The sequence below is a fragment of the Sapajus apella genome, unplaced genomic scaffold (assembly GCF_009761245.1).
Source record: "Sapajus apella isolate SASKATOON/1434 unplaced genomic scaffold, GSC_monkey_1.0 scaffold103, whole genome shotgun sequence".
Taxonomy (NCBI): Eukaryota; Metazoa; Chordata; class Mammalia; order Primates; family Cebidae; genus Sapajus; species Sapajus apella.
In genome coordinates this window covers 2,155,854-2,169,239 of record NW_022437043.1, presented here as the reverse complement: position 1 = coordinate 2,169,239, position 13,386 = coordinate 2,155,854, and the positions used below count along the sequence as shown (strand labels likewise).

The 13,386-nt window shown below is 43.1% G+C and overlaps 1 pseudogene across 1 annotated transcript; it reads left to right on the top strand.

The window, feature by feature from the left end:
* The first annotated feature begins 9,887 nt into the window (after positions 1–9,887).
* Positions 9,888–10,269, top strand: LOC116536715 (annotated as a pseudogene). Its single transcript, XR_004262769.1, has one exon. The product of XR_004262769.1 is annotated as a translation machinery-associated protein 7 pseudogene (transcript).
* Positions 10,270–13,386: the final 3,117 nt, after the last annotated feature.

The following is a 13,386-nucleotide window of genomic DNA, read 5'->3' as shown; positions in this document are numbered from 1 at the left end:
TAAAAAAAAAAAAAAAAAAAAAAAAAAAAAAAAAAAAAAAAAAAAAAAATTGGCTAGTAAGGAGGTCCTATGAAGCTTTATTCTAATATGTGTGTTAATACAGAAATGAAATGGAAAAGTTCAATTTTGTTGATCTTGTTTCTTTTACTACTTTTAATTTTTTAAATTTTATTGATCTTTTCAAAAAAACAGCTTTTAGTTTCATTCACTTTCTCTGTTTTTCTTTTATTATTTATATTTCTAATTAAAATGTAAAGCTTATTTTTCGATATACAAAGTAAGATAGACAAGAAAAGATATACAAGAAAGATATACCAGTATATGCAAAATACTTGTATATCTTTTTTTACACAGAAATTATTGATTTCTTTTTTAAAAATTACTTTTATTTTTATTTTTATTACAGAGATGGAGTCTCGCTGTGTTACCCAGGCTAGTCCTGAATGCCTGGCCTCAAGAAATTCTCCCTCCTCAGCCTCCCAAAGTGTTGGAATTACAGGTGTGAGCCACTGCACACAGCCTGAAAATCTTGATTTCTAATAATGTTAATATAATTTGCTCCATCTTACAATATATGTAAAAATTTTAAAACAATATAGATAGTACTAATAACAAATTACAAAATGAAGTTAAAGATGTGTTTGCAATTCTTTTTATCTTAGAATATGTACCAATAAGGATATACTATATTTCAATATTATAATAATCATATAAACTAAATTTTTTCTCTGTGCAGTGATACTACCTGACATAGAATTAGGTTCATTTGTTCAAATTTGTTTTCAATTTTAGAATTTGAAAAAAAAAATTTCAGTTAGGTTTTGATTTTGGCCAGGCTCAGCAGCTCACGCCTATATCTCAGCACTTTGGGAGGCCAAGACAGGAGGATTGTTTGAAGCCAGGAATTCAAGACCAGCCTGGACAACATAACAATACTCCATCTCTACAAAAAGTAATTTTAAAAAAGTAGCCGGCCATTGTGACATGCACCTCTAGTCCTAGTTACTAAGGAGACTGAGGCAGGAGGATCACCTGAGGTCAGGAGTTAGAGACCAGCATGGCCAACATGGTGAAACGCGTCTCTAGTAAAAATACAAAAAATTAGCCAGGTGTGGTGGCATGTTCCTGTAGTCTCAGCTACTTGGGAGGCTGAGGCAGGAGAATCGCTTGAACCCAGGAGGCGGAGGTTGCAGTGAGCCGAGATTGTGCCACTGCACTCCATCCTGGGCAACAGAGACAGACCCTGTCTCAAAAAAAAAAAAAAAAAAAAGACAAGATCAACAAGACCATTCTGGATTAATGTGAGCCATAAATCCAATTAGGAATGTCCTTATAAAAGAAAAGAGAGGGAGATTTGAGACAAAGGGGAAGGCTGTGTGAAAATGGAGGTAGAGATTAGGCTGACGCAGTTACAAGCTAAAGGATGCCAAGGACTGCAGGCAGCCACCAGAAGCAAGGAGAGAAGCATGAAACAGATTCTCCTTCGGAGCCTCCAGAAGGAATGAACCCTACTGAGACCTTGATTTTGGACTTCTGGCCTCCAGAACTGTGAGATAATAAAGCTCTGTTGTCTTAAGCCACCAAGTTTATAGTTACGACAGTCACGACAAACTAATACAGAGACCTTCCTCCTGCTTTGTTTTTTTGTGAAGACTGAATAGTATCCGTCTGTGCCTGTACAATGATTTCTTCAATCAGTTCTCTATTGATGGACACATGAATTGTTCCCAAACTTCTGTTTGTACAGATAATGCCCGGCACATAACCTTGTGCGTATTATTTCAAATCTGTTCAGGTATAATTTACAGTTGTTTCCAAGAAGTGGGATTGCTGGATCAAAAACTGTAAATGCATTTGCCTTTTTGCTAAATATGACCAAATTCCTCTCCATAGGGGCTGCAACATTTCACACTCCAACCTGCAATGAATGAGAATGCCTACTTCCCCACAGGCTCACCGACAGAGAACATTTTCAAACTTGAATTTTTGCCAATCTGCTCAACAAGACATGGTATTTCAGTGTACTGGTCAGTTGCATTTCCCTTGTTATGCGTGAAGTTCAACATTTTTCATGCTTGAGATTCATTGCTTTTCTTTTTCTGTGAACCCTCTGATCGTGTCTTTCACTGATTTTTCTGTTTGTTTTTTTCTTTTCAATCGTTAAGAACATTTGCAACAAAATTATAATTTGTAAATTTTTTGTTTCTTATATTTCTTTTGAACACATCTATAGTTTTTTTTACCATGTCGTCCCCCCAATTTTATTATTATTATTATTATTATTTTGAGACAGAGTCTCACTCTGTCACCCAGGCTGGAGTGCAGTGGTGCGATCTCGGCTCACCGCAACCTCTGCCTCCCGGGTTCAAGCGATTCTCCTGCCTCAGCCTCCCAAGTAGCTGGGATTACAAGCATGCACCACCATGCCCGGTTAATTTTGTATTTTTATAGGGACAGGGTTTGTCCATGTTAGTCAGGCTGGTCTCTAACTCCCAACCTCAGGTGATCTGCCCGCCTCAGCCTCCCAAAGTGCTGGGATTATTACAGGTGTGAGCCATCTCGCCCAGCCCTTTTTCAGTTTTTAACACAAAAGGACTGTTGATGCTTCCCAGCCTAAGGGGGCTGTCTGACCTATATCCTTCTCTGAGTCTATGCTGAGCTATATTCTACTCTGAATCACTGCTCACCACTGTCTGACTCCTCCTCTCTATCAGCCTTTCTCAATTAGAATCAGAGATTTTAGCTACACTATAGCTCCTGTCACTCCTTTTTCTTTTTATATCCTAGATTGATTTCCTCAGAAAGCAAAGCCTGAGGCAGAGGGCATATACGCTGTTTCCCCATTGGGGGAGCAAAGCAGAGAAGGATGGAGAGCCAATGCAATGATGTGTTATCAAGCTGGCCGTCTCTATGTGCAATATAATTGCTCAGTCTGTGGGACTGTGCCCTAGAGAAGCCCCATAAACTCTGTCTCAGGACTTCTCTGGCTGGCGGAAGCAGGAGGAAGCTGGGGCAGGAGACAGAGACAACAAAGAGGAATGAATTGATTCATTGGCTCCTATGTCTCTTGGGTGGAAGGTTTGCCCCACAAATATTTGCTGATTGACCAGTCATCAAATCTAAACTTTTGTTTGTTTGTTTGAGACAGGGTCTCACTCTGTTGCCCAGGTGGAAGTGCAGTGGTGCGATAATGAGACTGCCCTTGCAAAATTATGATTGAGACAGTGAATGAGATCTAACTTTTTTTTTTTTTTTTTGAGATGGAGTCTCACTGTCACCCAGGCTGCAGTGCAGGGGTGATCTCAGCTCAATGCAATCTCTGCCTCCTGGGGCTTAAACAATTCTCCTGCCTCAGCCTCCCAAGTAGCTGGGATTACAGGCATGTACCACCATGCCCGGCTAATTTTTGTATTTTTAGTAGAGACAGGGTTTAATCATGTTGGCCAGGCTGGTCTCGAACTCCCAACTTCAGGTGATCCACCCACCTCGACCTCCCAAAGTTCTGGGATTACAGATGTGAGCTACTGCACCAGGCCCCTCACAGGCTTCTCCAACCACAGGCTTACACAAGGGATGCATGACCTGCTTCCTTATTCTCTACTCATATTGAGAAAAGTCCTGGATTGTTAAACCAGGCAATAGAAATACAGCCTGGAGCCTGGTGAAAGAGTGGTCTGAGGCTCTTTTTTTTTTTTTTTTTTTTAAATAAACCGACCATAACCCTATCAGAAAATTTTCATTCAATGAGTTGACCTTATTAAGAGTTTAGACTTGGCCGGACACCGTGGCTCACACCTGTAATCCCAGCACTTTGGGAAGCCAAGGCAGGATCGCTTGAGCCCAGGAGTTCAAGACCAGCCTGGGTAACATAGGAAGGCCCTGTCTCTACAAAAATTAGCCAGATGCAGTGGAGCACACCTGTATTCCCAGCTACTAGGAAGGCTGAGGCAAGAGGATCATTTGAGCCCAGAGGTCAAGGCAGCAGTGAGCCGTTATTGTAACTGCCGAGTGGGTTCACCTTGACTGCTGCCTAGACAGAGCTGATTCATCGAGACAGAGAAATTGCAATAGAGAAAGAGTAATTCACGCAGAGCTGGCTCTGCAGGAGACCGGAGTTTTATTGTTACTCAAATTACTCAAATCAAATCGGGAAACAGAGGTTTTTTATTTGTTTGTTTGTTTTTTAGATAAAGTCTTGCTGGAGTGCAATGGCATGATCTCAGCTCACTGCAACCTCTGCCTCTTGGATTCAAGTGATTCTCCTGCCTCAGCCTCTGAAGTAGCTGGGACTTTAGGCGTGCACTAGCATGCCAACTATATTTTGTATTTTTAGTAGAGATGTGGTTTCACCATGTTGGCCAGGATGGTCTTGATCTCTTGACCTCATGATCTGCCTGCCTCGGCCTCCCAAAGTGTTGGGACTACAGGCGTGAGCCACCGCATCTGGCCAGGGGAGCAGAGTTTTTAAGGACAACTTGGTGGGTGACAGGAAGCCAGTGAGCTGGGAGTGCTGATTGGTCAGGGATGAATTCATAGGGAGTTGGAGCTGTCTTGTTGCACTAAGTCAGTTCAGTTGCTGGGTTGGGTCACAAGATCAGATGAGCCAGTGTATCGAGCTGGTTGTAACTACCCATTAGGCAGTTACAATAACGGCTCACTGCTGCCTTGACCTCTGGGCTCAAATGATCCTCTTGCCTCATTCTTCGTAGTAGCTGGGAATAAAGGCGTGCTCCACCGCGTCTGGCTAATTTTTGTAGAGACAGGGCCTTGCTATGTTACCCAGGCTGGTCTCGAACTCCTGGGCTCAATCAATCCTCCTGCCTTGGCTTCCCAAAGTGCTGGGATTACAGGTGTGAGCCACGGTGTCCGGCCAAGTCTAAACTCTTAATAAGGTCAACTCATTGAATGAAAGTTTTCTGATAGGGTTATGGTCAGTTTATTCAAGGGCAAGATCTGCAAAATACCTCAAGAACTGATCTTACGAGCAGTTTAGGGAGAGTCAGAATCTTGTAGCTTTAGCTGCATGGCTCCTAAACCACACTTTCTAATCTTATGGCTAATGTTAGTACTACAAAGGCAATCTAGTCCCCAGGAGAGGAGGTCTGCTTTGGGAAAGGGCTGTTATCGTCTTTGTTTTAAACTATAAGCTATATTTAAAGTTTCTCCCAGAGTTAATTCAGCTTATGCCCAAGAAGGAACAAGGAAAGCTTCGAGGTTAGAAGCAAGATGGAGTCAGTTAAATTAGGTCTCATTCGCCTGGGCACGGTGGCTCACGCCTATAATCCCAGCACTTCAGGAAGTTGAGGCAGGTGGTGTATCACCTGAGGTCAGGAGTTCGAGACCAGCCTGGCCAACATGGTGAAATCCTGTCTCTACTAAAAATACAAAAAATTAGCCAGGCATTGTGTCACGTGCCTGTAGTCCCAGCTACTCTGGAGGCTGAGGCAGGAGAATCGCTTGAACCCAGGAGGCAGAGATTGCAGTGAGCTGAGATCACCCCACTGTACTCCAGCCTGGGCAACAAAGCAAGACTCTGTCTCAAAAAAAAAAAAAAAAAAAAAAGTCCGGGAGGGGAACACTCAACATCTTGCCTTGGGGGGAAGGGGACAGAGTGGGTGCTGGTGGAGCATAAGCAAAGGCTCCCTGCAGAGCAGTGACCTGTCACTAGGCTTGCCTTGGGTATGGAAATTTCCACCATTAGGCTTAGTCCTTTGGGTAAAGCAGTGTTTAACTGAAATCCCCATTCAGTAATTCATGATGTCATTAAAACTTTGTGGTGGATTATTTATAAATCTTCAGAGAAGGCCTTGGGGGGATGTAAGAGATGCTTTTTGATGATGTGAGATCATTCTAAGACACTAGAGAGAGGGCAGGGGTGGATGAAGCACCGCTATGGTTCCCTGGGGAGCAACCTCTGGGGCCTCACAAATGCTCTGAGGACAGTGACACTGATAGAGAAGGAGGGCAGACAAGTGGTGCCCTTGGTGGTCATGCCTGCCTGTCCTTCCCAGAGGTGACACCAACGTCATCCCCTTGAGTAGTCCAGTGCACTAGTATCACTGTGGAGATGGTAAGAACACGAACACTGAAATTATACCAAGAGTTTTTATGTGGGGCTTAAGGTGTTAAAACAGTGGAGAGGGGGTGCAGGGGCAATAACTAGCAAAAATGCAAATGCGTTTACAGTTTGGCCCAGAAGTTCCACTTCTTTTTCCTTTTTTTTTTTTTTTTTTTTTTGAGACATAGCCTTTCTCTTGACACCAGGCTGGAGTGCAGTGGCATGATCTCAGCTCACTGCAACCTCTGCCTCCCAGGTTCAAGGGATTCTCCTGCCTCAGCCTCCAGAGAAGCTGGGACTACAGGTACGCGCCACCATGCCCGGCTAATTTTTGTGATTTTAGTAGAGATGGAGTTTCACCATGTTGGCCAGGATGGTCTCGATCTCTTGACCTTGTGATCCACCCGTCTCGGCATCCCAAAGTGCTGGAATTACAGGTGTGAGCCAACGTGCTGGACCCAGAAGTTCCACTTCTACAAATCAATTGTGAATTATTGGAAGTGTATGATAGCTCACGCCTGTAATCCCAGCACTTTGAGAGGCTGAGGTGGGTGGATCACCTGAGGTCAGGAGTTCAAGACCAGCCTGGCCAACATGGTGAAACCCGTTCCTACTAAAAATACAAAAATTTGCTGGGGTGGTGGCACATGCCTGTAATCCCAGCTACTCGGGAGACTGAGGCAGGAGAATTGCTGGAACCTGGGAGGTGGAGGTTGCAGTGAGCAGAGATCGCACCATTGCTCTCCAGCCCTGGCCGACAACAGTGAGACTCTGTCTCAAAAAAAAAAAAAAAAATTTTTTTTTTTTTTTTAGAGAAAGGATCTTACCAAGTTGTCCAGGCTGGTCTCCAACTCCTGGGCTCAAGTGATCCTCTTGTCTTGGCCTTCCAAAGTGCTAGGATTACAGGCGTGAGACACTGTGCCCTGCCTAGAATCGCTATTGTGCTCAGAATATGCAAGCATTAGCCAGCACATTGGCTCATGCCTGTAATCCTAGCACTTTGGGAGGCTGAGGTGGGCAGATAGCTTTGAACTTAGGAGTTCAAGAATACAGAGGTATCATTTTCTTAGGCACCAAGATTATAGTGTCTAGCTGTATAGTAAAATTAGTTTCTGCTTTGTTTTGTTTTGCTTTGCTTTTAGACATTAAACGTAATGTTGGAAATAAATGGACTAAAATAAATAGCTGTTTGGCATGACTAGGACATCAGTTATTGTTTTGCTTTTATGTTGTACTTGGACACGCAATTAAGGCTTCTTAGGAGATGCCCTGTTTTGAACTCTTAAAAGAATAAAAACACTCTCCATATGGCTGTGCTAACATACGATCTCTCTAATGACAGAACAAACAAGACACCTACTCATCTTAAACAAATTTTAGCATAAGACATGAACAAACAATCCATTAATGCTGAATATTTCTGGGTACATTCCAATGGGAAATTAAGATTTATATGTATCAGGTTGGATGGGCACCCAAAAAATGTTGGCATGGAAATGAGAAAACATAATCTGACAAGGATGTATGTTATTCGGGAGTTGACTAAATGTTACCGTAAATTATAAGCATGGAACTTTGGGATGATATTCAGAGAGGTTTGGTGTTTTTATCAAAGGAGGATGAACATAAACACACTTAACCTGGCACTCCAAAACTGTTAGCTCCCCCCCTCCCGGCTTTTGTTTTCTTTGTTTCTTTTTTCTTTTTTTGAGACAGTCTCACTCTGTTGCCCAGGCTGGAGTGCAGTGGTATGATCTCAGCTCACTGCAACCTCCGCCTTCCAGGTTCAAGTGATTGTCCTGCCTCAGCCTCTCAAGTAGCTGGGATTACAGGTGCATGCCACCACGTGGGCCCAGCTAATTTTTTGTAGTTTTAGTAGAGACGTGTTTTCACCATGTTGGCCAGGCTGGCCTCGAACTCCTGACCTCAGGTGACCCGCCCTCCTCGGCCTCCCAAAGTGCTAGGATTACAGACGTAAGCCACCACACCTGGCCCCTTCTGCTTTCTTCATGAAGAAAGCCTCAATACACAATCCTCCATTCTAGATAAATGGTTACCTTTACTAACTTGCCTACAATTCAATGTACTTTTTGTGACCCGAAAATGTAGCAAGCGAAGAATGGTTTTTTGCCTGGGTGTGGTGGCTCACGCCTATAATCCCAGCACTTTGGGAGGCTGATGCAGGTAGATTACTTAAGCCCAGGAGTTAGAGACCAGCCTGGGCCAGATAGTGAGATCTCATCTCTACAAAAAAAATAAACAACATTAGCTGGGTGTGGTGGTGCACACCTGTAGTCCCAACTACTTGAGAGGTTGAGGCAGAAGGATCGAAAGCTCATCCTTACTGTTATTTCGAAAGTGTGGGGCCTCAGAAGAGAGGCTCTGTGCTCCCTGTTTAATGATGGTAGCCTCTAGGCAGCTCCCTTTCCTGCCCCTGCCCACCTCCAAATCCTCACACACATAGCCCACGCACAGTTCTTGCTCTCCAAGGCAAAATTTCCACACAAGAGGGAGACCTGATTCCTTTCTCCCCGTGAATCCTGGGGAGAAGTGATCATTCCCTAGAAAGTCCTTTGCTGAAAGTCTGAGAGTCAACAGTAACCCTTCAATTCCTTTCCAATCTTCACTCCAAATAGTACCCAGTCTCCCCTCCTGACCTTTGCCTCTGTAAGAATTCTCACACCCTTGGAAAATGACTTGTTGCTCCAGTTCAATCTTTGCTCATTTTCCTCTTCCAGCTCCAATCTCAATTCAGAGAATGCTGCTGTAACAAAAAGGTGATGTCTCCTCCTTAACCACTCTACAGTCCTGAATAGATCTCAAAGTGCATTATTTGACTGCTAACTTTCCTTTTTTTTTTTTTTTTTTTTGGAAACAAGGTCTTGCTCTGTGGTCCAGGCTGGAGTGCAGTGGCACCATCACCGCTCACTGCAGCTTCAACCTCCTGGGCTCAAGTAATCTCTCCGGCCTCAGCCTCCTGAATGACTGGTATTACAGGTGCTTGGCACCATGCCTGGCTTTTTTTTTTTTTTTTTTTTTTGAGATGGAGTCTCACTGTGTCACTGAGGCTGGAGTACAGTGGCATGATCTTGGCTCACTGCAACCTTTGCCTCCCAGGTTCAAGTGACTCTGCTGCCTCAGCCTCCTAAGTAGCTGGGACTACAGGCATGTGCCAACACGCCTAGCCAATTTTTATATTTTAATTTGTATTTATTTATTTTTTTTGAGACGGAGTATAGCTTTGTTGCCCAGGCTGGAGTGCAGTGGCAAAACCTGGACTCACTGCAGCCTCCGCCTCCCAGGCTCAAGCGATTCTCCTGCCTCAGCCTCCTGAGTATCTGGGACTACAGGCCCTTGCCACCACACCTGGCTAATTTTTGTATTTTTTTTTTTTTTTTTTTTTTTTTAGTAGAGATGGGGTTTCACCATGTTGGTCAGGCTGGTCTCAAACTCCTGACCACAAGTGATCTGCCTGCCTTGGCCTCCCAAAGTGCTCGGATTACAGGCATGAGCCACCCCGCCCGGACTAATTTTTGTATTTTTAGTAGGGATGGGGTTTCACCATGTTGGCCAGGCTGGCCTCGAACTCCTGACCTCAGGCGATTCTCCCTCCTTCGCCTCCCAAAGTGCTGGGATTACAGGTGTGAACCACCATACCTGGCCCCAGGTATTTTTTAATAGCAGTGTGAGAATAGATCAATACATACCTCTTGACTATTGTGAATAATGCTGCAATGAACCTGAAAGTACAGATATCTCTTCGACATAATGAATTTGATGCTCTTCGATAGCGTAGCTGGTAAAGCGGAGGACTGTAAGAGTTAAGATAATGAGTCCGGTGGCAGGGTCTGGGAAAGGGGCGGCAGGCGCCGTGTCCGGCCAGGAAGGTGGCAAGAAGAAGCCCCTGAAACAGCCCAAGAAGCAGGCCAAGGAGATGGGCGAGGAAGATCAGGCTTTCAAGCAGAAACAAAAAGAAGAGCAGAAGAAACTCGAAGAGCTAAAAGCAAAGGCCACGGGGAAGGGGCCCCTGGCCACAGATGGAATTAAGAAATCTGGCAAAAAGTAAGCTGTTCCTTGTCCCTGAGGAGATGGTGACCCTTTATTTCATCCGTATTTAAACATCTGTATTCCCTGCCATAGCATCTTTTGCCACCTATAGCTGGAATTAAGTGTTGTCTTGGAGCTGTTGTACATTTAAGAATAAATTTCTGGTCGGGCGCGGTGGCTCAAGCCTGTAATCCCAGCACGTTGGGAGGCCGAGGCGGGTGGATCACGAGGTCAAGAGATCGAGACCATCCTGGTCAGCACGGTGAAACCCTGTCTCTACTAAAAATGCAAAAAATTAGCTGGGCATGGTGGCGCATGCCTGTAATCCCAGCTACTCAGGAGGCTGAGGCAGGAGAATTGCCTGAACCCAGGAGGTGGAGGTTGCGGTGAGCTGAGATCGCGCCATTGCACTCCAGCCTGGGTAACAAGAGCGAAACTCCGTCCCCCCCCCCCAAAAAAAAAAGAATAAATTTCTGTGTTAAAAAAAAGATAATGAATTTGTTTCATTTGGATATATATCTAGAAATGGGATTACTGGAACCTGTGGTAACTCCGTTTTTAATGTTTTTGAGAAAACTTCATACTGTTTTCCTTAGCACTTACAAAATTTTACATTCCCATCAACAGTTGGATTCCAATTTCTCTATGTCCTTGCCAACAATTAATTTCTTTTGTTTCGATAATAATAGTCATACCAACAGGTGTGAGGTAAAACCTCTTCGTGGTTTTGATTTAAGAGGGCCTGATTTCAAAAACAATTTTTTATTGTGGTAAAAAACACATAACATAAAATTTACCATCCTAACCATTTTTAAGAGTACAGTATAAAAGTGTTAAATATATGCACGTCGTTGTTCAACAGATTTCACAAACTTTTCCATCTTTTATCTATTTTATTTTATTTTTTGAGATGGAATTTCCCTCTGTTGCCCAGGCTGGAGTGCAGTGGTAAGATCTCCGCTCACTGCAACCTCCGCCTTCCGGATTCAAGCGATTCTTCTGCCTCAGCCTCCTGAGTAGCTGGGACTACAGGCGCGTGCCACCAGGCCCGGCTAATTTTTGTATTTTTAGTACAGACAAGGTTTCACCATGTTGGTCAGGCTGGTTTCGAAGTCCTGACCTCATGATCTGCCCACCTTGGCCTCCCAAAGTGCTGGGATTATAGGCGTGAGCTGCCATGCCTGGCCCACTTTTCCATCTTTTAAAACTGAAACTCTGTACCCATTTAAACAACTGTCCATTTTCCCCTCACCGCAGTCCCTGGCAACCGTCGTTCTAGTTTCTGTTATAAAAGAGCCTAATTTTAAACAAATAAATAAATGGTTTCATCAAATGTTCATAATGCATGCAAAACGGTTGGCACAGTGCCTAGAATACAGCCAGTGTTCAGTGGATCGTGGCTATCAGTAATGTCATCATCTGTAATAACCCAGGCATTGTGCAGAGGCTGAAGATTCATAAACAGAAAGACCTGAGGCCCTTGTTCTGGAAGAGCTAGGATAGATGTCCATGGAGCATATATAGGGGCTTTCAAACCACAAAAGAGAAATGTAATTTTTTTTTTTTTTTTTTTGAGACGCAGTCTTGCTCTGTCACCCAGGCTGAAGTGCAATGGCATAATCTCGGCTCACTGCAACCCCCACCTCCCGGTTTCAAGCAATTCTTCTGCCTCAGCCTCCTGAGTAGCTGGGATTACAGGTGTACACTGTCACTTCTGGCTGATTTTTTGTATGTTTTTGTAGAGACGGAGTTTTGACCATGTTGGCCAGCCTGGTCTTGAACTCCTGACCTCAGGTGATCCACCAGCGTCGGCCTTCCAAAGTGCTGGGATTACAGGCGTGAGCCACCAAGCCTGGCTGAAATATATATATACATATATGTATTTTTGAGACAGAGTCTCACTCTGTCGCCCAAGTTGGAGTGCAGTGGCACAATCTCAGCCCACTGCAATCTCCGCCTCCTGGGTTCAAGCAATTCTCCTGCCTCGGCCTCCTGAGTAGCTGGGACTACAGGTGGCCCCCAACCATACCTGGCTAATTTTTAATATTTTCAGTAGAGATGGTGTTTCACCATGTTGGCCAGACTGGTCTTGAACTGCTGACCTCAGGTAATCCACCCACCTTGGCCTCCCGAGGTGCTGGGATAACAAGCATGAGTTTTTTTTTTTTTTTTTTGTACTTTAGGTACTGGGGTACATGTGCAGATCATGCAAGATTGTTGCATAAGTACATACACAACAAGATGGTTTGCTGCCTCCATCTCCTCATCACCTATATCTGGTATTTCTCCCCAAGTTATCCCTCCCCTAGCGCCCTCCCTCAACTGACCCCACTGTGTGATGCTCCCCTTCCTGTGTCCATGTGTTTTCATTGCTCAACACCCGCCTATGAGTGAGAACATGCGGTGTTTGGTTTTCTGTTCTTGTGTCAGTTTGCTGAGAATGATGGTTTCCAGATTCATCCACGTCCCTACAAAGGACACGAACTCATTGTTTTTTATGCGTGAGATTTTTAAGATGAAAAAATGTAGCTACATTAAAAACAAAGAGGATTAAATTCAAAACCAATATACTTAAGGGCGAAATATGAGCTGTTATTAAGCTAATCCAAGAAAAAGTAAGTCTTTTATTATTCATTCCTGCAAATTAAAACAGCAGAGTTAAATGTTTACATGCATTGTAAGATTCACCCTGAATGTAATGTGTATTGCGGGTCAAAGGTTAATGTCTGTAGCAAAAATAACAAGTTAGATTAGTTAATTTTGTTCAGGTTTAAATTATTATGAAGAAAGCTAATAACTTCCTGGCTCTAAGTAAAATATCTTTATTTGAAAAAGGAAATATCATACAAGATAATAGCAAGGTGTAACACAGTATGTATTATAAGATCATACTTTCAAAGCTAATGATAAGCAAATAGGTCACTTGCTACATTCAACATATTAATTACTCTTAAAATACTGAGCAAGTATTACTTTTTAAATTAGAAAACATCAATATAGATACTGGAAATAACAAAATAAATTTCTAGGGAAAAACAGACAATATTTTTATGCAAAATACTTATGGAAAATTTTCTTCACAAATTTACAAAAATAAATCTCTAGCAAGACTGATCAAGAAAAGAATGAGTAAAATAAAATGAGGAATAAAAAGCAATTATTACTAAATTAATGTAGAGATTCTAAAATAACACTGTTAACAAATTTGTGCCAATAAAGAACACATTAAATGAATAATTAAATATATATTTTATTAACATATTAATTATATATATATATAT